Source organism: Euphorbia lathyris, chromosome 3 (genome assembly GCF_963576675.1).
Source record: "Euphorbia lathyris chromosome 3, ddEupLath1.1, whole genome shotgun sequence".
In the NCBI taxonomy this organism is placed as follows: domain Eukaryota; kingdom Viridiplantae; phylum Streptophyta; class Magnoliopsida; order Malpighiales; family Euphorbiaceae; genus Euphorbia; species Euphorbia lathyris.
The window spans coordinates 44,863,787-44,886,752 of record NC_088912.1 but is presented as its reverse complement, the minus strand read 5'-3'; the positions used below and the strand labels follow the sequence as shown (position 1 = coordinate 44,886,752).

Below are 22,966 nucleotides of genomic sequence, written 5' to 3'. Positions count from 1 at the left end.
TCTTGTTTACTCCACGAAAATAATAGTTGAGAAGGAGTATTTTTAGTTTCAAGACTTGTTGATTTGGTTATGGACTTGTACATGAGCTAATGTTATATATATATATATATATATAATAGTAAGATCTGGGATTAATGTGTGAATGAGTGGCCAAGAGGCCTTCAAGTGGGGTGTACCTAGAAACATAAGTAGCTGAAGGATCCAATGGCTTTGTCTTCCAACTTATGGTCAATAACTTGGTAATGAATCATTCTGTATATATTTTGTTGGAATACCAAACTTGAATTTTATTTCCCTTGTTTAAAATTAGGCCTAGTATTGCACCCGAATATGACTAGAGATAACAAGCATTTATGGGGTGATTCAGATATGGACCACCCTGCAAAACAAAACCCAGACAAGGTTTTGTCAAGTGCATGTGAAGGAAGTAGGAATTGCTTTCCCCAATTATATATATGTGGTAATCAAAGATGAATCGATTGGCTAATATTTGACAATTTTAAGACATTATGTATAAAATATATATGGTTTCTATATTTCTACAATAATTATATAATGCTGTAAGATTAGTGTTGTCTGACCAGTACAGAGAAGTAGTAGTAAGGTTATTGTACAAAATTGAGTTTGGCTCTTGAATTACACGCCAAATTATTATCACCAAGGCATATAATCAACAATAGGAGCAAACATCTTATAGGCACTAGACACATAATATATATCATTGGCATTGCCTACACAAAACATTATCCTCAACCCTTGTTTGGGTCATATTAAGCTTTTAATTGAATTGTTGCATGACAATTTGAACATGAAACTGAGACACCAAAGACTAAGTTTCAAGAGTCCGATCATCACTTGAATAAAACTCTATTAGAAAATGTACTCGAACTTATAATGTGGTGTGTTAGAAAAATTGATTATATGCAAAATTTGATTCTTAAACCATGTAATTAATTAATATATATAGATCCTTTTTTTTAATGAAAGATTGGGACGCGATTAAGAGGTTAGACATTCCAACTAGGTTGGCACCCCTAACGCACTTAACCAACCTTGAATATTAATAATAATAATAATAAAAAATTACAAAATGGGGAGAAAATTAAAGGAAACGAATATGAGCAACATTACAAAGGTCATCGAAGACATGAAATTGGCAAAAATAAGGAGCAGAGTGCCACCAGTGGAGCGGTGACGCAGATTTGCCAAAACATGCAAGACGATCCGCAGCTTGATTACCTTCCCTGAAGATATGAGTGATTTTGCAGTTCATAGACGAACAACGTGATAAGAAGCTTAACCATTCTTGCTTAATCCTCCATGGAACCACAGTAAATTTTTCACTTAGCAACTTAACCGCATATGCCGAGTCAGATTCAATCCACAAATTGTGCCAGCCTCTTTCCCAGGCAGCTTCAATAGCAAAGACGATCGCCATCAGCTCAGCCGTATGAGCATAAGAATCGGCAATGGAAAAGGCGAAACAACCCGTTACAAAACCTCTTCCGTTTCTGAAAATCCCCCAGCGCCAGCGATGCCAGGAGCACCCTCAGCAGCCCCATCGATGTTAACCTTAATCCAGCTTGTCGGGGGCAGACACCAGCGCACCGTAATGAAGTCCGGTTCCGGAGGTGATCTGACCTGAGACGTTGAAGAGGAGGTCCATTTAGGCTCATGGAAAAGGAAGAAGAGACGGTTCAGAAGAACTTGGATTGAAGGGAGTTCGCTTTCAAATACAGCCAGGTTCCTAATATGCCAAACCGTAGTAACCGTCTCCAAGTTCCACAAGCTGCGTTTCTTCGATCGGAAGCCAACCGCTCTAATAACACTAAATAAAGCCTCAAAAGTAGTCACAAAGCAGAGAGTAACCGCAAAGTTATTAAAGACTATCGCCCAAAGACGTCTCGCAATCCAACACGTAACAAAAAGGTGATCCAAAGTCTCGATATTGCAATTACACAAGGCACATCTATATAGATCCTTTTAAACTGTGTACAAAATCCAAATTCACATGTGTGAGATAAGGTTCAAAGTTTCCACTAAGGTTTTTGCGAAACTGCTCATATACCAAACCTGTCACACCCGACCCTAAAACGACCTCAATCGGCATCGAGCGTGAAATAGAAATATCACAATCAACACTTAACAGTCTCCAAAATTACCCAAATATCATAAATATCACACTTTCAAGATTCTTCTTAGATATATTCTGAAATAATAACTCATATTCCTACTACATTAATCCTTCAAGAAGCTCCAACATATTTTCCAACTGCATTATATTACAATTGAAATACTAAAGTTCTAATGATAATTCTAACCGTAAGCCTCAACTTTCAATCCTCGCCTAATCGGCCGATAACATTCTCTCTATCATGTACTTTCTCACCTAAAACATTAAAACATTTAAAAAGTGAGACAGAAATCTCAGTAAGCAATTATCAACTACATAAAATACTTATACTCAAAATAACTATATATATATATATATTTTAATTTCCAAAATGCATCATATAAAACTCATATTCTTAAAAATAAACATTTTATGGATTAAACCATAATAAAATACTCAAAGTAGTACTTTTAACCAAATATGCAATTTAAAATATCACAAGCTTGTTATAAACATTATTTATCGAATATCACACATTCTAAAACTATATTAAAATACTTAATATCAAAACTTATATTCAAAATAACCGTAAATCAATAAATACTTCACAAACTGTGTTTCGATAAACACTTCATGAACCATATTTCAATAAATACTCCACAAAACGTATCTCAATAATTACTTTCCAAATCGTATCTCAATAAATTCTTCACAAATCGTATCCATCCGAGAGATAATCCCCGTATGTATCAATCCCCACAATATATAGAACCGAGATATCTCATAATTTTGCCTAACCCGCATGGTCTTACTCAACACTTCTTTGTCATACCCGCTAGGTCTTTCAACTGTGTACACAGGCCATATTTCTCACTAAATACGGACTTTAATAAAAACCACCTATCCGGATTACTCTTGATGGATACTAAAAATATTATAATTTCATAATATAATTTAAAATCAGAAATTTATATATATATCAAAATATATATAACTCATAAACAACATCATAAAGTTTTATCAACACCTTTATTCAATCAATTTCCAAAATATTCCATCATAAATCATTATTGTACTAAAATCATCAATAAATAATTTAAACATATACTTTATTTCAATAAATCATAAATTCATAAAAATTGCAACTTTAACAATCTTTATTTAAAAACTAAATTTAAGAAATAAATTTATAGAAAATCACTTAATATATAAATATACCCTTGTTCATAAATCAATTATCAATAAAGTTTCTCAACACATTTTTCTTTGAATTTTAACTCTTCAAAATATCAAATCTTACACAAATATTAATCAAATATACTAAGTTCATCAAAACCAAACTTAAATCATATATACATAAACATATATTATAGGTTGAAGTTGACATGCAAATACATATATAATTACTTGAACTTAACTTTAAGCTCATGTTAACAACTAAATCATAAAAACTCCAATTAATCAAATGCATGTCAAAAATCACCACAAAAATTTAATTTCTGGAAAATATAGAGTTGTATATACATATATATATATACATAAAAACTTTAAAGGGTAGTTAATAATTACTTACTTCGATAATTAATCGACGGAAGACACAACCCGAGTCTCAAATCTGTCTAATATATATACAACCCCGTCTTAAAGACTTTGCACTCCGATCTTCACCATTTAAACCATGGAATGAAATGTCTGGACATTCTCCATTAACTTAATTATTACTAATTTTCTCTTATTCAAACTCTTAATTTCACTCTCTTAAGCTCTCTCTCTTTTCTTTTCTTTTCCTTTTAATAGTTCTCCAGGAAAACAAATGTAGAATATCTTTCTTTTTTTCAAATAGATTTCTACTAACTTCTATGCATGGATGCCACATCTCTTTGCATGCATGCCACATTTCATTATGCATACTATTTTATTATTTGATTTTTATTATAAAAAAAATGCATGAAAGTTACCACTTCTTTTATTTAAAATGTATATTCACCGTAACAATTTATAAAAAGTCATTTTTAGTAATTACTTATTTTTGAAATAAAATTTAGAACTTACTATATTTTCTTTTCATTTTCATTTTCATGATATAAAATTCTAAAATAAAATATTGCTTAGAGATAGGATAACCCAATGTCTTAAATCAAAACCATTATTTCTATGAAAATATTATATATATATATATATACACATAATACATGATAAATTGAAAAGTAACTAAATACTTTAATATAGGATTAATATGCTACATATATAAAATTTGACCAAAATAAAATTATTTATTGAAATATTTTATATGCCATGTGACAATTAAAAAAAAATATGTCAACCTTATAAAGTTATAGTTGAGTTTTCCATAAAATTGTCTTCTTGACAGGAGAGATTTGTCTTTCCAATAAAGGCAAATATCCTTTTGGTTCCTCTGTAATTTAACTTCTTTTAAAACTTACCCTAAACTTTTAATTTTACACTTAAAAGCATGAAATTAATCTCCAAACTATCTCCATAATGTCAAATTAACTCTTCAATCAATAATTAACTATAATATAACCTAATATTAGGGTATAATAACTAAAATTAAGAACACGGACCTGACAATTCTCCCCACCTTAAAGAATTTCGTCCTCGAATAATCTCCAAGATTACGAAGTTATTTCAAATTATTAATATTCCTCATAACCATCATGAAACCACAAATTCTAATTTTTCCTTCCATTAATTTTATTAATTATCAATATCAACATCTTTGTAACAATCATTTAAATATAACTCTTAGTAACTCTAAACTTCAACCTAGTCAATTACCTCACTAATAAATCCACAATAAAAATTCAAATATCATATATTCAATTTTATATAATATTATGCACTTTATATTCGGATTTTTCTAGCATTAGATCCAATCTCACCTTAATAGATTTAAATCACAATTGATTTCATCCGTTGCATATATATCAAATATATTTCACCTATCTCCAAATTCTATAGATTGCTATAAAAAAAATCACTTTTGAACCACCAATATGTACGATATTATATTTTTCTTAAACTTCAAATAATTTGAATCAATGATTTACATCGATATATAATCTTATTTCATCATAATGGGCAATTCAATTCGGGTATTCAACGAGTCATCGACCGATGAACATAATCATCCACGTAAACTACCGGCAATAATACTTGTATCTATAATTTTTCACTCCAATTTATATTATAATCTTCAATCATCATCGTCAATCAAATATAAACCTTATTATTATAATACAATTTCCAATCAATAAGACTTACTTCATAAAACCTTAATATTCACGTCATTTTTAAAATTTTCCATTTATTTCCTCAAATTCAATTGAGCTAATGTGCTATTTTTTTTATAATCACCATTATATATCATTTATCAATCTAAATAAACTTCAATTTTTTTTCTACAAACCATATAACCAATTAATATAGAGTACCTAAATTACGATAATCAATGTTTTTACAAACTCCAAATGATATCCTTACATATATAAAAGTCAATAAGTCTATAATGTCATTCAATTTCCTTATTTGATTTATAAACACTCAATTTGGTCTTTATATAAACTTAGTCTATAATCACCCAAACTTCAACTATAAATAACTTGACTATTAACAATAAATATACTATATAAATTCAATTGTCAATATATATATCTTCAACTATTCATGCTAACTCCAAATTAGTGTCTATTATAATCTCCAAAATATTAATCAAACTCCATAATAATTAGTAAGAATTTTCCATATTTTATTTTCTTCAAGCTTGTATCTAATATCTCCAATTCCTCAATTTATCATTTCATCGATTACTTATACTCTTAAAAACATAAACTCGTCATATTATTCCAAGTCTTCTAGCCTTATTTCTCATCTAATATGTATAGTTCTAAACTAACTATTAAACTCCCAAATATCAATTCCAAGTCATACTTAATATCATGTATATAACTCATGTCACCAATATCAAATAATATACTAATTTTCATACACCCAATATATTACTAACCATAAAATCTCATTTTTTACGGCTCATTAACTAGTTACTCAATCCTCAAAAATTTCAATTTATTTCTTAGCTATCTCCAAATATCCATATTCCTTAATTATTATCAACTATTTCTTACCTATCACCAAATATCCAAATTCCTCAATTACTATCAACTATTTCTTAGCTATCACCAAATATCCACATTCTTCAATTACTATCAACCTTAGGTCCGAAGAATTTAACCTAGAGCTCTGATACCAAACTGTCACACCCGACCCTAAAACGACCTCAATCGGCATCGGGCGTGAAATAGAAATATCACAATCAACACTTAACAGTCTCCAAAATTACCCAAATATCATAAATATCACACTTTCAAGATTCTTCTTAGATATATTCTGAAATAATAACTCATATTCCTACTACATTAGTCCTTCAAGAAGCTCCAACATATTTTCCAACTGCATTATATTACAATTGAAATACTAAAGTTCTAATGATAATTCTAACCGTAAGCCTCAACTTTCAATCCTCGCCTAATCGGCCGATAACATTCTCTCTATCATGTACTTTCTCACCTAAAACATTAAAACATTTAAAAAGTGAGACAGAAATCTCAGTAAGCAATTATCAACTACATAAAATACTTATACTCAAAATAACTATATATATATATTTTAATTTCCAAAATGCATCATATAAAACTCATATTCTTAAAAATAAACATTTTATGGATTAAACCATAATAAAATACTCAAAGTAGTACTTTTAACCAAATATGCAATTTAAAATATCACAAGCTTGTTATAAACATTATTTATCGAATATCACACATTCTAAAACTATATTAAAATACTTAATACCAAAACTTATATTCAAAATAACCGTAAATCAATAAATACTTCACAAACTGTGTTTCGATAAACACTTCATGAACTATATTTCAATAAATACTCCACAAAACATATCTCAATAATTACTTTCCAAATCGTATCTCAATAAATTCTTCACAAATCGTATCCATCCGAGAGATAATCCCCGTATGTATCAATCCCCACAATATATAGAACCGAGATATCTCATAATTTTGCCTAACCCGCATGGTCTTACTCAACACTTCTTTGTCATACCCGCTAGGTCTTTCAACTGTGTACACATGCCATATTTCTCACTAAATACGGACTTTAATAAAAACCACCTATCCGGATTACTCTTGATGGATACTAAAAATATTATAATTTCATAATATAATTTAAAATCAGAAATTTATATATATATCAAAATATATATAACTCATAAACAACATCATAAAGTTTTATCAACACCTTTATTCAATCAATTTCCAAAATATTCCATCATAAATCATTATTGTACTAAAATCATCAATAAATAATTTAAACATATACTTTATTTCAATAAATCATAAATTCATAAAAATTGCAACTTTAACAATCTTTATTTAAAAACTAAAATTTACTTTGAGAAATAAATTTATAGAAAATCACTTAATATATAAATATACCCTTGTTCATAAATCAATTATCAATAAAGTTTCTCAACACATTTTTCTTTGAATTTTAACTCTTCAAAATATCAAATCTTACACAAATATTAATCAAATATACTAAGTTCATCAAAACCAAACTTAAATCATATATACATAAACATATATTATAGGTTGAAGTTGACATGCAAATACAATATAATTACTTGAACTTAACTTTAAGCTCATGTTAACAACTAAATCATAAAAACTCCAATTAATCAAATGCATGTCAAAAATCACCACAAAAATTTAATTTCTGGAAAATATAGAGTTGTATATATATATATATATATACATAAAAACTTTAAAGGGTAGTTAATAATTACTTATTTCGATAATTAATCGACGGAAGACACAACCCGAGTCTCAAATCTGTCTAATATATATACAACCCCGTCTTAAAGACTTTGCACTCCGATCTTCACCATTTAAACCATGGAATGAAATGTCTGGACATTCTCCATTAACTTAATTATTACTAATTTTCTCTTATTCAAACTCTTAATTTCACTCTCTTAAGCTCTCTCTCTTTTCTTTTCCTTTTAATAGTTCTCTAGGAAAACAAATGTAGAATATCTTTCTTTTTTTCAAATAGATTTCTACTAACTTCTATGCATGGATGCCACATCTCTTTGCATGCATGCCACATTTCATTATGCATACTATTTTATTATTTGATTTTTATTATAAAAAAATGCATGAAAGTTACCACTTCTTTTATTTAAAATGTATATTCACCATAACAATTTATAAAAAGTCATTTTTAGTAATTACTTATTTTTGAAATAAAATTTAGAACTTACTATATTTTCTTTTCATTTTCATTTTCATGATATAAAATTCTAAAATAAAATATTGCTTAAAGATAGGATAACCCAATGTCTTAAATCAAAACCATTATTTCTATGAAAATATTATATATATATATATATATATATACACATAATACATGATAAATTGAAAAGTAACTAAATACTTTAATATAGGATTAATATGCTACATATATAAAATTTGACCAAAATAAAATTATTTATTGAAATATTTTATATGCCATGTGACAATTACAAAAAAACATATGTCAACCTTATAAAGTTATAGTTGAGTTTTCCATAAAATTGTCTTCTTGACAGGAGAGATTTGTCTTTCCAATAAAGGCAAATATCCTTTTGGTTCCTCTGTAATTTAACTTCTTTTAAAACTTACCCTAAACTTTTAATTTTACACTTAAAACATGAAATTAATCTCCAAACTATCTCCATAATGTCAAATTAACTCTTCAATCAATAATTAACTATAATATAACCTAATATTAGGGTATAATAACTAAAATTAAGAACACGGACCTGACAAAACCTATAAAAAATAATAAAAATTTGTGATCAATATTTTCAACTTGGAGCAGTTTTTAATATTTGGGTCTAAGTAATAGACCCATGAAACACAACTTCTAGCTAGACTGAGGGACGGAGTGAAAGGGGCAGGATGATGCCGACGTACTCCGACCATCACATTTAACTACAGATATGTCTATGAGAAGAATAAAGATAACCGGTCTTAAAAATGGCAATGTTAAACCGTAACTAATTCGTTTTTTTGTATAATAGTTAAAGTAACCACTTCAAGGTCATTAAATTCTGATTAGACTTTAGGGTTGAGGAAATAGTTTCATCCAAATCTAAAATTGAGAGTTTTGGTATAATAGTTAAAAATTGGAAAGAAACATAAAAACTATAGTTATAGAGTAAATAAGCAAGAAGAGAACCAGCATATCGTAATTTGTATGAAATGAATATGAATTAGGCAAAATTGTATGATCCTGTAACAACATATATTTACATTGGATATTGGCAATGATCGCCACATGTATTTATTTATCTACTCAAGTTTGAAATAATATCATCGAAAGTATGTTGGCTGCAGGGAATTGTAAGGCCGCCCATAGGATGATAAAACCAAACTCTTGTTCAGACAGATGAAGCAAATCTTGAAAGGAAGATTCATTCAAGTATGAAACTGGTACCAAATATCTCTTCTTTTGCTCCTCCCCAACATAAACTGCTATGAATCCTTTTGGTACAGACTGTCGAAATATCTGCTTAGCAAGAACACCAGGCAAGCCAATACCCATATTGTATATTTGGTCAAAGAAGAGAAGGAAAATGGAAATTTTCTTAGAGAGTGAGTTATCTTTGTTTACTGAAATGAAGTAGGCAGAGAATATGTGAATGCTAAGTTGAGTAGGATGTATATATAGATGAATATGGTTTGCAGGATCAGATGGTTAGTGGCTAAAAATCTTTTGCTTGGGGTCACGGCTCATAAGGGTATAACATGGTTCTGTTTGTCACCTACTCAGCCAGGCCACAGGCAGAGGGCCTACTACTGTTGGAATTTGAAATGGATGGATGAGTAAGATTACAACTATTTGTTTCATTTTGAAAACAAATACTCTTTAAGTTATGCTAAATAAACTGCCCTACAACTCACATGGTTTGCCTTCCTTTTAATTAGAATTTATTTTTACACTTATTATATTATTTCTGCTGTATTTAGCCTTGGCTTGCCCCACAACTTAACACATAAAAAATACATGTCTGTTCAATTAAAATGAGACTTCAACTAATAATATTATTAAAAAGAAAATCTAATAAATGTTAGATATATATTCAGCTATTACCCTTTGAATTGAATGGACACGAAAGAGATGTGAAACTCATATCTGTACTTTCCTTACATGAGCTGGAAAGACTATTACTTAACATTTATGATATCTTAACGTTTTTAGCATTCCAAAATCTAATTCACATGATTCATGCCCTACTCAATATACCAATCCCAACATAATTTTAGACTACTTTATCCTTTAGCTTTTCGGAGTAAGATTAGTATTCATGGATAAGAATCCATGAGAATGATTCTTCTACGAGATAAAATCAAGCACAACTAAATTACACTACATCAACACAAGTTATGGAAAATGAAGAATCCAGAAGAAACAATTCAACATAAATAAATAGTCAAATGAATAGCCCAACCTATGCTATCGCTCTGACCAGAGAAGGGCGGACTGGTGCACTAAATGTGTATTGCGGGCGAGCCTTCCCTGCCAATTTTTTGGCAAGAGGCCGCTCTGACTGTAGAAGAAATAAATAAATCTCCAAAAGACTCTACTAAAAGCAAATCGAACCACGCTTATTTAACTAGAGGAGGCTTTCACGAAATTTTCATTTCTTCTAATTTACTGATCAGTTCTGATTAGTTCTGGTCAGTTCATGGTTAACAGGTAAAAACTACATCTCATGGAGTCGAGCAATGCTGCATTAAATGCTAAACAATAATCTGCTTATATTTTGAAAAGATGATTTAATGCCTACAATAGGTTCACCAGAATATGAGAAATGGAAATACACGGGCAGTTTAGTGTTTTCATGGCTTTTTTTTTGAGTGAAACTGAGTTTCAAGGAGGGAAGGAAGAAGGTTAATCCCAACTAGGTTGGCATTAACCAAGCAACCAAACCCCAACCAAGAAACCAAAAAAGCTTTATTAAAGAGAAAAAGAAAAGAAAAGTACAGTACAATGTAAGCAAATGCCTACTTAACAAAGCGAAAATATTCTGTTCTATTTGCATCTCTAAACACAGTATTAGAGCAAAAGTAAGGAAAAGAGTTCCACCAACAGTCAGCGGTAGCTGTGACAGCAAACTTGGAGAGACAATCTGCAACTGCATTCCCCTCCCTAAACACATGAGAAATTCGAACTGCACGAGTACGAATAATGTCAAGACAAATCAACCAATCTGAAAGAAGGCTCCAATGAACATTTCTCGATCTCGATTTCAGTAACTTAACCGCATAGATTGAGTCACTCCCAATGCACAAAGGAAACCAATTCCGCTCAGCTGCTTTGAGGATAGCAATGGTCATCGCTTTCAGCTCTGCCATGGAAGCTTGTTGTTGTCCCAAAGGATGCGTAAAACAAGCTAAAGGAAAACCACGGCAAGTCCGAAAAATTCCGCCAGCGCCTGCTCCCATCAAGCCTGCTGCCCCGTCGGTGTTAACTATAATCCACCGCTGAGGAGGGGGCAGCCATTTCAGAGAGAAAATAGTAAGAACCGGCCGAGCAATTCCCTTGACTCCGAAATTGTCCAGGATTTTCTTATCAAGAACGGTATTGTGCATATATCCCTTCATCCCGATGCTAGCCTCCTTCACGCACTTCCAAATAGTCTTCAGTGTGGAAATAATAGAAGGTTTAACATCATTACAGACGCTGTCATTTCTAACCTTCCATAGAGTCCAGAAACCGCTAACAATGGCCGAATTCCATAATTGAAAAATTTGACTGCTGAAATTTGCTAGGTTTGCCGAAATAATTAAAGTTTTAATAGTCGATGTGCAATTAACAGAGGTCCTAAAAGCATCTCCGATACTCAGCCAAACCTGTGAAGAAAACGGACAATGAAGAAAAATATGAGCGATAGACTCCTCACTCCTTTCGCATAGAGGGCAACGCGAAGCAATTATGAGGCCTTTGTTGCGTAATAAATCCATGGTGCTAAGCTTCCCTAAAATCGCCTTCCAACAAACAATAGATCTTGAAGGTGGCAAAAATTCTTTCCAAAGGAAACGCGCCCAATCAACTGAACGGGAAGGACGGATGATAGACATAGCAGATTTCACCGTAATAACCCCATTTGAGCTGGGTTTCCAAGCACAGACATCGTCTTCCTGACTACCAAGTCGAACCTGGTTAACAGAGAGAGCAATATTGGCGCTGACCGGCAGGTTAGGTCTCCAAGCGCCATCAGCAATAAAAGCTGAGACCTTGTCCTTCAAAGCCTTTTGCGCAGAGAGAGGAATTTGCAATTGAGTAGCAATATTAGGGACAATCCAATTATCAGTCCAGAAACAAAGTCTTGAATTGACACCGATGGTCCAAAAAATATTATTCCGTACAACAATGAGACTGAAATGAAGAGAGACCCCAATGGAAGAACCCCCAGTGATTGTTTTTGGAATATTGTTCCCAGTAAGAAGCCGACCCCTTAACAGTTTAGGAATCAAGTTGTCCTCATGAAGAACCCGCCAAGATAATTTATGGAGCATAGCCGTATTGATGTCGGTAATATTGGGGACATTTAAACCGTCGGTAGACCGAGGAGTGCAAACTGTACTCCAAGCAACCGAGATTAGCTTTTTGGAATGAATATCCCCGGACCACAAGAAATTCCGCATAGCCTGATTAATTCTCTTAAGAAGAGAACGGGGCCAACGATAAACAGCAAATGAATGAAGCAAGGAGCTGCTAATTACCGAATTAATAAGGACAAGCCTGCCACCCATGGAGAGAGATTTACCTTTCCAATTCCCAAAACGAGAAATAACTTTGTCTGCAGTAGATTGTAACCAACACTTTTTAGGTGCACCTAGAAAAAGAAGGACCCCCAAATAATTGAACGGAAGGCTTCCTTGAGACATACCCATTAGATTCCGGAGCTTAAGAGCCCGAGAGGAAGAGAGAGTGTTCCCCACAAAGAAAGTGGACTTATTCAAATTAATGTTCTGACCGGAAAAAGTAGAATATATATGAAAAATATCTGTCATTGCTCTAACATTGCATTTAGTGGCCCTCAGGAACAAAATGACATCATCTGCATATAAAAGGTGCCTAGGAAAACCTATATTCCTGGAATACATACACGGCTGAATTGTCCCAATATCCACTCTCTGCATGATAAGCCTACTTAGAAAGTCTTCTGCGATGCAGAAAAGCAAAGGAGAAAGAGGGTCCCCCTGACGAACACCACGAGTGCAGGAGCAATAACCCTTGGCAGCCCCATTAATTAGGATAGAGGTTCTAGAGGAGTTAAAAATGCTCTGCACCCAATTTCTGAATTTATCACTGAAGCCATAAGAACCCAGAACCTCCCTCAAGAAATCCCAATCCATAGTATCAAACGCTTTCCCGATGTCCACCTTAACAGCCATATTGCCCCCAAACGTGGATTTATTTAAAAGGTTAACCCCTTTAAAGGCTCCAGAGATGCAATCATAAATAGAACGACCTCTAATAAACCCGAATTGTTGAGGAGAAACAATAGATTCAGCAATGATAGCAAGTCTAGCAGCCAAGATTTTAGTCACAATTTTAAAGCAGAAATTGCTGAGGACAATGGGGCAGAACTGGTCAATTGTAATTGCATCAGACACCTGAGGTAAAAGTACCATGAGATTAGAATTCCAACCCATAGACATCCAACCAGTATAGAAAAAACTATGAACTGCAGTGAAAACATCGGCACCGACAATATCCCAATAAGTTTTAAAGAAAGCCCCAGTGAAACCATCAGGACCAGGGGCACTCTGATCATCCATCTGAAAAATAATAGTTTTAACTTCCTCAGGGTTAGGAATAGCTGTAAGCATATCATTATCAGCAGCAGACACCAAATTAGGTATAATGTCCCTGACAATAGTAAAATCCCGATTCCCCATATCAGGGGCAGTAAACAGTTCCGAATAGTACCCCAGGATATGTTGTTCGATTATACTACTATCAGAACAAATCTCATCGTTGATCCTCAGATGCCGAATCCCCATCTTGGATTTGCGCCTAGCCACTTTCTGATGAAAAAAATTTGTGTTACGGTCTCCTTCCTTAAGCCATTTGGTTCTACTTTGCTCCTTGTAGAAAATTTCCTGTTGTAAAAGGGATGCTTCATAGTTAGCATGAGCCTGCAGCTCCTACTGATGAAGTGAATCAGAAAAACCTTCTCTGGCTATTCGTTCCTGAACCTCGGAGAGAGCCCTAGCAGTAGAATCAATTTTGATGCACAAATGGCCAAAGTTGTTTTTGTTCCAATCCCGAATAATCGGTCTAAGTCGTCGAAGCTTATAGCTCAAACGCTGCATGGGATGCAAAGGAGGAGTGGGTTCGGTCCAACTAGAAACAATAATATCCCGCAAAGATGGGTCAGTGACCCACATTTAAAGAAACCGAAACCGAAGGATAATATTAGTGTTGACCGCACAATCCAGAAGCAATGGTGTGTGATCGGAACAGTGTCTAGGTAGAGCAACACAGTGCACAGAGGTCCAAACATTGAAGAAATTAAAGTTCCCAACCGCCCTGTCAAGCTTACATTCAACACGTTGGTCACCTCTTCTACCATTAGACCAAGTATAAAACGCACCTCTAGTAACAATATCAGACATATCACACTAAGCAATGCAATTATTAAAATCGTCACAAGTAGAACGGTTAGGGGGCAGCCCTAATTTCTCATGGGAACCACGCACCACATTGAAGTCACCAATCATTGCCCAAGGGCCAGAACAAACTTGCGCAACTGAAATCAAACTATCCCAAAGATCACGTCGAGCAACAGGGCAGTTAGCAGCATAAACAATAGAGAGAGAAACTTCCATATCGTCAACTGTAACTTTAAAAGTAATATGTTGTCCATGTCTAGCAATTAAAGAAACATGAGTATCGCATATGACAAATATCCACAAAGAATTCTGTGGATTTGTAAAAACTAAATCCATATTCAAATTCATCCATAAGGTAGGAGGAAGAGAACTGAAACTAACCATTGGCTCCGCAAGACACAGAACATCAGGTTTGTGAGCAAAACAGATGTTACGCAGCCGTCGATGAGTGGAGGCATTAGCAATTCCCCTGCAGTTCCAGAAAAGAGCAATCATCAGAGACGGAGAGGTAACTGGGTAGTTCTACCTAAAGTCTGCAGAGGAACCAACTGCTGCTGCTGATTCCTATTCTTGTTGCACTTCTTCTTTTTCGAAGTAACCGGGGTCCAATCATTATCATATTTATCAGGTTTGGTTGACTCCTCTTCAAAATCGCATTCATCTGCCCAGTTAGATTTTGCAGTCGCGGTCACCTCCTAAAGAGGAGCTTCATCAGTGCTATGAATTGATTGTACAGGCATTGGATGCTCAATGGCTTTTGGAGGCTCAAAAATAACCATCTGCCCATCATTAGCTATAGCAGTATCCATTATCCGGGATACACCGCTTCTGTCTCATCGCAATCCGATGAGTCATTATCAATTGTCTGCTGCTAAATAGGGTCAACTCCAGGAGGTTTGTTTGGGTCGACTGGAGGAGAAGAAAGTTCACCCTCCATCGCAAGAGAGAGCGGCGGCATCGGCTGCACCTTCAAAGGTTGTGGTTCCGTATGATCCAATGTAGGATTTTTAGAACCCTCGGCACCATCTATAGGTTGCCAAAATTGGCGTCTAGGAGGCTCCTTCCTTGTTTCCTATCGTGCTATTGCTTTGCCTTTATCAATAGGTGCTTTGCTATCCGGCTTCCCTTTGTCCTGCGCTCTTCTGCAATTGGCTGTCACATGTCCCACAGAACTGCATTCCGAACAAAAACCCGGCAAGTTTTTATAAAATACTTGTGTCCAAACCATTAGATTATCAGTGTCAACTCTAATCTCCTTCTGTAATGGCTTGGAAAGATCTATATCAATCAAGATCCTTGCAAAGTGAGCGAACTCCCCGTTGATTGTGTTCTTGTCAAAACGAAGCGGCACTCCAATTACTCTTGCAATGTCAGCGATAATTTGTTTATCCCAGAATTCCCATGGAAGATTGTAAAGACGAACCCAGATTTGCATGCTCGTTGACCTATGATTAATAGGATCGAATCCTAGTTGCCACGGAGAGAGGCGTAGAATTCCCGGCTTCAAAGCCAACGCACCTTTGCTCCAAACAATATTCAAATCATCTGCAGTATTGAGAATAATATGGAAGAACCCTTTTCCCAGAGAAATCAATTTCCACTTCATATTCAATCCCCATATAGTATTAAGTTTCAGTTTAAGGTTAGGATGTTTCCAGGGTAAATCACCTTTAGCCAAGGTTATTCTGCCGATAACCGAATGTTTACAGGCTTCCACACGATTATCATAAAGCTGCTGTGAGATTTTGATTGCTTTAAACTCGTCAAGGTCTTGAATAACAGGTGCGTAAGGGTGAATAGTTTCTGTAGAATTCAAGTCGGATTTCAAAGCATTCACATAAGAGGTTGTGCTGTCAGGTTTTGGTGTCGTTTTGCGAGGGGCAGCAAAGGACAAAAGAGCCGCGTGACCGACGGGCTCATCCATGGCACCAACTTTTCATCCGTAAAAATTCCTCACCTTGAACTTTTGGAGAAGCATTGTTTAGCAGAGAAAAATAACTTGAGGAAGATTCATAGCACTGATGAGGAAGGTTCAATCAATCTGATACTCATCAGGAACCCCGAAACCCGAAACTCCAAATTCAACGGGATCAACTTTCCGGTAAGTAAGGTTCAACCAAACAGACAAACAACCAACTAACCAACAACCCAAGCTTTCCTACACACTTTATACCCTCATTTGTCCAACCAAAGAAACCAACATAAAACACAGAGAAAGAGAAATGTTGATGAAACTTACGACTCCTAAATCCAAACCAGCACTGCGACGGCACAGCAGCAGACTACTACGACGGTGCGGAAGATAGACGGCAGCAGCATCGGACGACGTGGAGGAGAAGACGCACGCACGACGGGAGCAGCTTGAATGAACGGCGGACGGAGAAGTGATCGGTGGTGAGGGAAGGAACAAACGAGAGAATGGAAGCGTGAGGTGAGACGGTGCTTATCTTCTGCCAACCGCCAGTTCCCGGATGAGCGCGGCAGTAGCTCGGATGAGCGGAGGACGGAAAAGCAGCCGGCGGTGGAGGAAGGAGCAGATGAGAAGATGATATCGAGAGGCGAGCCGGAAAACTCCCGAGGCTTATCTTCTGCAGGTTCTACTGTTCATGTATTTCGCTGTTTTCTTGGGAGAAAAAGTTGACTTCTCCTTTCATATATTCAAAAAATATGTGTTTTCATGGCTATTAAGATCTGGTTGAATCATTGCTTTATGCTTCATCCGCTAGAGAACTTTGGCTAGAGATAGAACATCGATTCCGAGAAAGTAATGGACCATTACCATATCATCTTAAGAGATCTATTAGAACATTCCTTGAAGGAAGCCTAACACTAGCTCAATATTTCGTACGTTTTTTCTTTATAGAATTAGGGAACAAAATATTTACATCATGGATGGAATAAATACTAACAAAAGCAAAGCTTCTCGATTATTTTGTTTGAGCGAATTAGGTTCATAACAATTTGCCAATAATATATCTTCGCAAGCATCTATAATTAAAAGGGTAAAAAATATAAGAAATTATGACTTAAAAATTAATGAATACAATGGTATAAATTAAAGGAAGTTGATCAAAATTTTGTATTTAGTAAATTCTCAAACTGCATGACTGTCTTTGTACATCTAACTCTTCTTTTCTGAAACTATATATGTACAAATTTGACAAAATTTAGAAAGGATACATTCCAGGATAAGTTTAGTGATTAGGACTTCGCCACGTCAGCAAAGTAGCTGACAAGCATAAAGCTGGGCTTTGATCAACTTTGGCGGGACATGTAAAACACATGCCAACGGTAGGCTTTTTTGTCACCCAAAAAAACCCAGCATTTACTATGGAATTACATATCCCTTTAAGTGCTCAAGCAACACTCATCAGGGTATTATAGTCATTGTGAATAAGTGCTTACTAGACCTGGCAATTATCGTGTTCGAGTCGTGTTCGTGTCGTGTCATTTCGGGTTCGTGTTAAAAATGAGTAAACCCAAACCCAACCCAAAAACTTTCGTGTCAAAGACGTGTTAACCTGTTCGGGTTAGTGTCGATTTCGTGTCGTGTTTTCGGGTTACATGTAATTTTGTTATACATATATATTAATAATAACTCTTCAAAATATAAGAAGATATGATACTGTTTTTAAACATTTTATATCATTTTTAGATTAGTATGTTAACAATAATTATCGAAAAGTTCGATAATATCATGTTAGAGGGTCATGTAATGTGTTTATAACAATTTAGGAAATTCAAATCAATATTTGCAATTAATAATTATAATTTTATTATCTTTATTAATAAAGTGACATAAAAAACACAAGAGAATATAACAATAATTTTCAATATCCATGTCATTTCGTGTCGTTTTTAGGTTCACATATCAACACTAACTCAACTAAAAAATTAGCGTGTCAGTTTCGTGTCAATCAAAAAATGACTCATTACCTATTAAGCTCAACACTAATACGACCTGACCTGCTCAACACGACCCGATCTGTCATTCCAAATATTTTGAACTTTACTTTAAATTCATAATTTGAAAAATTAAAACCTAATAAGTTAAGATAATAAGATAAGATAGGATTTTTTTATACTCTTTATATTTATACTTTAATAAATAAGAAAAGTCATGTCTATTTTTAACCTAGTTTATCATAATTTTTAATTTTTTAATTTCTTTAATTAAATTTCGGGTCAGTTTCGTGTTTTTCAGGTTGACACGAAAATGACACGAAAATTAACGTGTCATTTCGTGTCGTGTCAACTTTCGTGTCATGTCATGTCATAAAACCTTAAACACTAACACTAAAAAAGCATGTGGTGTTCGTGTCGTGTCATCGGGTCGTGTGTCGCTTTGCCGGGTCTAGTGCTTACTCTATGTGAACTATTCAAAATCTGAGAGCGTTTCCATAAATAGGAAGATCTGATAAACCTCTCTAAACTCACTCGCTACTGAAAAACAGCCAGCCATGGTTTCCCCTACGAGCCAACAAGTAAAGATCACAATCTCACTGTTTGTTATTCTCTCTTCCACAGTGTCGACATTTGCTGAAGAATGCAATTACGGCGAATCAGGGGGAGGAATATGCCATAACACGAACAAGGCATTGAAGCTGAAGATTACAGCAATAGGGTCGATTCTTCTGAGCAGTATGATAGGAGTTTGTTTACCATTGCTTACTCATAAGTTTGGGGCCTTTCATCCGGATAAAAACCTATTCACTGTGGTCAAAGCGTTTGCTTCAGGGGTTATTCTAGCAACCGGGTATATGCACGTCTTACCGGATGCCTTTGAATGTCTGCACTCGCCGTGTTTGCCGGAAAATCCGTGGAGGAGGTTTCCGTTCACGACTTTTGTGGCAATATTATCGGCAGTTTTGACGCTGATGGTGGATTCGCTTGCTATGAGTTATAATAACAAGTGTAAAAAAATAGGAGAAAATGGAGAGGAGGGTGAGACTGAGAAAGGATCTCAAGCATTGTTAAGGCATCGAGTAGTGGCTCAGGTAAATACATTATATTAAGTGCTAAATTACATAGTTCATATATAGATTACAATCGGAATGTTTTCGATTTTGCAGTTTTGAACATTTTTTTGGCAATGAGTTCTATAAAATAATGCAGGTATTAGAAGCAGGAATAGTAGTGCACTCGGTGGTGATAGGGCTGTCGATGGGAACTTCAGATAACGCATGCACAATAAGGCCTCTAATTGCAGCTCTTTGCTTTCATCAACTCTTTGAAGGGATGGGACTTGGAGGATGCATTTTACAGGTGAATTAATTTAGTAATTATAAATAATGTATAGAGAATTGTGTTGAATGATGATATATTACATAAATTAATGCAGGCACAATATGGGATGAAGATGAGAGGAATAATGGTGATGTTCTTTTCAGGAACAACACCATTAGGAATAGGATTGGGAATGGGATTGTCAAAGATATATATAAGCCCAACTCTCCCACTGCTCTTATTGTTGTTGGAATTTTAAATGCTTCTTCTGCTGGATTACTCAATTACATGGCACTTGTGGATCTCTTAGGTGCTGAGTTTTTGGGTCCCAAACTTCAACAAAATATCAAACTTCAGTTCAAGTCTTATCTTGCTGTTTTATTGGGAGCTGGTGGCATGTCTTTGATGGCTATCTGGGCTTGAACCATATTGAAAATAGAAAATCAAACCTTTTTTTTCTAGGATTAGAACATTTTGTGTTATTCATATTCTATTTTTTTTAATATTTTTAGAATTCTTTGCTGTAGTTTATCTTGATCTTCCTTATCTCATTTCATATGTTTATTTTATATAAAAAAACATTAAATAGGAATTTTTACCAAACTATCACTAAAACGTTGTTGTCGTGTGACCAGAGGTCACGGGTTCGAGTCTTAGGAGCGGCCTCTTGCCAATTAAATTGGCAAGGGAAGGCTTGCCCCCAATACACCCTTGTGGTGGGACCCCTCCCCGGACCCTCGCTCAGCGGGGACGCGTAATGCGACCGGACCGCCCTTTTTACCACTAAAACAACAACATATTAAATTCCCTATGTCTCTTCAATTCCAGAAAAAAATAAAACAACTCTTAAAATATAAAAAATCGTTTTTCTCTTAGCATAACATACATATTAAATTTGAGAACATGTTTAATAAAAAAAAATAATTTGAGAAGATATAGAGAGGACAACTTTGTAAAAAAAAAATGTCACATTTCCAATTTTGCTAGAAAAATCACAATAACAAATGGATGGAGAGGTTATATTGCAAGGGATATAAAATATAGAAAGGTGTATATTAGGAAAATTTCTACAATGGGTCGGGCTAAATATTGGTCCCGACCAGTCAGATGATGCCACATCAATCCAACTGCTGATGTAACATCATCTAGTGGAGGGACTATAGTGGTCCACGGTAAAATTTCTCATATATTAGACAGAAAAAATATTATATGCGACAAGTTGACTATGTGAAGATAATGCGAAATTATGAAACATCTGTCAAGTAAATAATCAGGTTGAGTTACCATAAAAGAAAAAAAACTTTGTAATTGTAATGTTGAGTGTGGGAGTGCGTTAAAAATTTGAGAGTTGTGTCTTGTGCCATTGGAATTTTATATTCGGAAAATTCAATTAGTCCTCACAATTCATTTTAAATTGCTTATTTCACTACAAGAAAAACAGAAGTTAATGACTGATTTTAAAAACTAAATATGAATCGGTCATTAATTAATGACCAAAATTGGTCATTAACAATAATATTAGTTATATTTTCTACTTGTTTCTATGTTTTAACAATCTTGTTTTATTTCAACAAATAAAAAACTGCTCTCATCTTCCTTTCCAATTTTCTCTTTTTCCACCATTCTTTTCTCATTTTCTGTCCAAATTTCATCATCTGTTGACTTTTAAATTGTCATCTTTTGAAGATCTACTTTGAGTAGGAAGAAGGAAGGAAGTTTATCTTCCTTCTTCCTACCACCGGGTTAGATTTTATGCGTTTTACTTTATTATTTTTTTCTTTTTAGTTAGTTTCCATATATTTTATCGGATCTCTTCATCCATTTGAATTGTATCTGCTCTCTATTATTCTTTCATTTATATCATTTTCGAATTTAGCAAGTGTGGAAACGTTTTATCTATACGTGGATCAATATATCTACGTGGTTGCATCAAAAGAAAGGACTCAGATCCGAATGTTCGGAATGGCCTAAATGTTGAAGACTGGATTGCATCTACTTTTCTGAAGATTTCGATTTACGATAAATATATGTTTTGTTGTTGTTTTGTGTTTTTTTATGCCTTTATGGCCTTTTTTGCTCTCTGTAGCCGTTTTAGTCTCTTTGTAGATCCTGTAAGAATTGATTTTTTACTGTTGTTTTCTTATTGTACTTGTTGTGTTTTAATCTAATGAAGTAAGCATTTTAATAAAAAAAAAACAATAATATTAGTTAGTAACTCCATCAAAAGTATTTTACTACTGCCTATGGTATCTTAAAGACAAGTTTTGGTCATTAAGGTTATTTTAGTAAAAGAAGTTTTTATTTTTTTTGGACAAAAATGTAATTTGTTACTCCTTTCTCCCACATCCTATCTATTGATCCCTTCCCCACTTTCTTCTTGCTCTTTCGTTTCTTCCTCTTTCTAACCCTAAAAATCTTTTATTCATTTTCTCTCATCTACAGCCGTATGCTCGTCGCCCCTTTTCTTCCAAATGTGTCGTCGCCGGAGCCATTATTCAATGAGAGATGGATTAGTTCCTTTCCGTCTTAAGTCTCCGCCTATGGTACACTACAAGAAATATGACATTTTATGACGCACAACATTTGTCATGAAAACATGTTTTTTCGTCACAATAGACAATTGGTGACAAATATTTATCGTCACATCGATCGTCATGGTAGGAGCGTGGTATTTTGTATATATGACAAATTTTCATTTTGTCATAACAGATTTACTTTTATATGACGATCAAGAACGTGCGTCATTGTATGATTTTGTTTTAGTGACACTTATTTTGTCACTAATGTTGTGAATATTTTGTCACTTCAAACCATATTTTTGTCATAATAGCGAATATTCTCGTGACATCTTTCATGTCAT

The 22,966-nt window shown here is 34.2% G+C and overlaps 1 pseudogene; it reads left to right on the top strand.

The window, feature by feature from the left end:
* The first annotated feature begins 19,340 nt into the window (after window positions 1-19,340).
* LOC136224559 (fe(2+) transport protein 1-like) lies at window positions 19,341-20,529 on the top strand (annotated as a pseudogene).
* Window positions 20,530-22,966: the final 2,437 nt, after the last annotated feature.